Source organism: Triticum aestivum, chromosome 4B (genome assembly GCF_018294505.1).
Source record: "Triticum aestivum cultivar Chinese Spring chromosome 4B, IWGSC CS RefSeq v2.1, whole genome shotgun sequence".
In the NCBI taxonomy this organism is placed as follows: Eukaryota; Viridiplantae; Streptophyta; class Magnoliopsida; order Poales; family Poaceae; genus Triticum; species Triticum aestivum.
The window spans coordinates 492,876,899-492,880,569 of record NC_057804.1 but is presented as its reverse complement, the minus strand read 5'-3'; the positions used below and the strand labels follow the sequence as shown (position 1 = coordinate 492,880,569).

The 3,671-nt window shown below is 51.5% G+C and overlaps 1 pseudogene across 1 annotated transcript in view; it reads right to left on the bottom strand.

The window, feature by feature from the left end:
• The window catches only part of LOC123090176 (uncharacterized), a 42,903-nt pseudogene extending 39,561 nt beyond the window's left edge, over nucleotides 1-3,342 (bottom strand). Inside the window, exons 1-3 of the transcript XR_006442430.1 lie at nucleotides 3,330-3,342; nucleotides 3,181-3,251; nucleotides 2,760-3,046 (exon numbers count right to left, since the gene is read on the bottom strand). The product of XR_006442430.1 is annotated as an uncharacterized protein (transcript). The remainder of the gene's footprint in view (nucleotides 1-2,759; nucleotides 3,047-3,180; nucleotides 3,252-3,329) is intronic.
• Between the last annotated feature and the right edge of the window lie 329 nt (nucleotides 3,343-3,671).

The following is a 3,671-nucleotide window of genomic DNA, read 5'->3' as shown; positions in this document are numbered from 1 at the left end:
AGCCCAGTGCTTGCCTAACTGATAAAAATCCTACCGAGTGATGAGTCTGCCTCTCACTCGGGGGCTTAGCTGTAGCCCAGTGCTCGCCTAAGTGATAAAAATCCTACCAAGTGATGAGTCTGCCTCTCACTCGGGGGCTTAGCTGCAGCCCAGTGCTTGCCTAAGTTTGAAAAATCCTACCGAGTGGTGAGCAAACCTCCCACTCGGAGGCTTAGCTGCAGTCTCGTACTCACCTAAGTTTGAAAAATCCTACCGAGTGGTGAGCAAACCTCCCACTCGGAGGCTTAGCTGCAGTCTCGTACTCGCCTAAGTTTGAAAAATCCTACCGAGTGGTGAGCAAACCTCTCGCTCGGAGGCTTAGCTGCAGTCTTGTACTCGCCTAAGTTTGAAAAATCCTACCGAGTGGAGAGCAATCCTCCCACTCGGGGGGCTTAGCTGCAGTCCCGTACTCGCCTAAGTTTGAAAAATCCTACCGAGTGGGGAGCAATCCTCCCACTCGGGGGGCTTAGCTGCAGCCCAACGCTCGCCTAAGTTTTGAAAAACCTTACCGGGTGGTTGACAGGAACGTCAAGACCATTGCGGGGTGCCTTCTGATGAGTTGATCAATGCTACTCAAGGATCACCCAATCGATTGATAGGAACATCAGGACCATTGCTGAGTGCCTTGATGATGAGCTGATCAATGCTACTCAACGATCACTCAATCGACCGACTAGAACGTCAAGACCATTGCTGAGTGCCTTGCTGATGAGCCGATCAATGCTACTCAAGGATCACACAATCGGCCGACTGGAACGTCAAGACCATTGCCGAGTGCCTTGCTAATGAGGTGATCAATGCTTCTCGAGGATCGCCCAATCAGGCGACTGGCCATTCTTTTCCAGAAGCTGCATCAAGCAAACGGACAACAATTCGAGAAAAAAACTAATTTCATTCAAGGACAGACGCAATATATGAGATGATAAATCCAAAGGTTCTTAACCACAGAATAAAGTGCTCGGGCATCAGGCCCGAAGGAGTTTTAACGGTTACAAATCCACTCAACATCCCGAGGCAAATAAAGGTGAGGCATAATGTTTTTTAATCACTTGGCGAGAGAAGGACTGGCTGGACCGCAGAAGCTGTCAAGATCGATGCCGTCGGCAATGCGAGTGGCTGCCTCAAGGAAGGTGTCCATGAAGTCTTGGAAAGAGTGCTTCTTAGTATTCGCCACCTTGAGGGCCGCCAGCTTCTCTTCTTTGGCCTCCTTGCAGTGCACGCGGACCAGGGACAAAGCGACGTCAGCGCCACAACAAGCAGAAGACTTCTTCCACTCTTGCACTCGGTCAGGGATTTGGTTGAGTCGAGTCATCAACGACTCGAGACTTTGAGGAAGTTCTGCCTGAGGCCAGAGTTCGGCGTCCACTCGGGCCATCGCGGCCTTCAGCCGAGCCAGATAGTCGACTGCATCGTCCAAGCGTGATTCCAGTCGGAGCAAGTTCATCGCAACTTCATCTTTCATGGGACAGTTGATAGGGTCGAGACCTGTCTCGACCCGTCCAGTTTCAGCTTCAAAGTCCTGACAGAGTTCTGTTCCATCACAACAAACAATGAGTCGATAGTATTGCAAATCTTAGTCGACGACAGTTATCTAACTGAACAGTCATACCTTCAAGCTTCAAGACAAGCTTCGCCGCAAGTTGTTCCAAATGAGACTCTAGCTTGCCCGTCTTGGTCTTGAGACCATCAACTTCAGCGGTCAGGTTCTCCTTGTCCTTCCTCAGTTGTTCGACTTCACGATTGGCGTCCGAGACAGCCGTCTTCAATTTCACGTTCTCGTCCTCCAACTTGCCGACTGAAGCCAGCTTCTGGTACGCAAGCTTCGTCTTCTCGCGTGCTTCCTTCTGAGCAGCTGCCAGATCCAGATCCTTCTGCTCCAAAGCCTCCTTGATCCTCTCTAAAGAAACAACACTTTTCAGACGAGACTGAAGTTGGCGATTTTCACTACGCACATCTGTTTGTGTGAAATCACTCAGTTCAAAGAGACTAAAAGAAAAACCAACGCGAAGTGTGAAGCTACAAAGCAGACAAAATGGCCGAGTGATTACCTCCCATGATGGCCGTTTCTTCTTGAGCAGTTTTCAGATTCATCTTTGCAAGTTCGAGGTCAATTTCAACGCTGATATGCTTCTTCTTTAATTCGGTGAGCCGAGCTCCAAGATCACAAGACCTATGCAGACAGAAAGATAGACATGTCAGTCGACACATATAAGCGACAGTGAAGGAGAAGAATTACTCTAAGACTACTGCCGAATCAAATATTCAACATTAGTCTCGGGGACTACACCCAGTGGGTGCACTTAGCGTGCCCCCACTGGATCAGATCAATACTTAGCGAGAGTTGCCAAAAAAAGAGATACATTCTAAGACCTCAATCGACTGCCAGCAGTCTACCGAGGTCTCGGGGACTACACCCAGTGGGTGCACTTAGCGTGCCCACACTAGTTCAGATCAATACTCAGCAGGGTCTGCCCAGCGTGAATTCGGACAGTCTACTAAGATTCTACTCAAGTCGAGTGCAATGGAAAATTTTCAAAGCTCTAAGCAAAGAAACACCCCAGTGGGTGATCAGATACAATATAACATTCGAAAGTTCAGTCGGAGTCTTGCTGACCTGAACATTGGCCTGAAGGGTAGTACTGGCATTGTAAGCCACTTGGCCGGCCTCGTGCACCACCTTCACCTACTCCATGGCAAGGTTCACCTGGCGCAGAGCTTACCTAGCGGCACTCGGCGAGTCATCCGGAGTCTGATACATAGCAAAAAGTGATGGTTGCAGAGCAACCAAGGTAGTTGCTGGGTCAGAGGCGTGGAGCTGCACTAGAGCAGCAGGAGTCGGTGCGGTCGAGCCCGCCGGACGATCAGTCGTCAGCGGGCTGGCGAACGTGACGCTGGTCAGAGCAGGCTCTCTGGAGCGTTCGACCGCCGCCTCGAGCGCCGGCGTCGACTGAGGAATCTGAACCTCAAGCCTCCTCCTGCCAGCACTCCCACTCCTCCTCTTCCTCTCCTGTAGAGGCACTTCTTCTTCGTCATCAGGGAGCACAACAACTTCTTGCGGAACTACAGAAAAGGAGAAAATGTCAGAAACTCTATCTATTGACAGTCTACACGATTCAACAAAGCTTGGCCGATCAGACTTACCGACTCGTGAGGTGGCTTCTTCGTCTCCTGGCGCCTTGTCAATGTCCATGTTAGTGGCAGCAGAGGTGGGGCTGGAAAGACACATGAGTTAGTGAGTCAGAACAAGAAAGTCTTCCGTCGACTTACAAAAACGCAAGCGAGATGCTCACCTCGAAGCGACATGGACGTCCATCTTGATCCGTGGCAGTGTCTTCCGGGCCTTGGGAGGAGCAACCTTAGGCTGCTTGGCCACCTTCTCCGTTGGCTTCGGAGTCGACGTCCGAGTGCGCTTCTGGGTAGTGGCACTCGAAGCCACACTTTTTCCACGCCCGCCAGACGGTTCATGTTGCTGTTTGGATCGATGTTCAGAGCGCGGCGGCGAGTCGACCTCTTCCTCCTCGTCCGACTCCTCGCTCTCCTCCTCCTCCTCTTCTCCCGGGGACTCCCACTCGCCACTCTCCTCCGTGCTGTCCTCCCCCTCCTGGTCCTGCGCCAAAGCCTGTTCGCTGTTG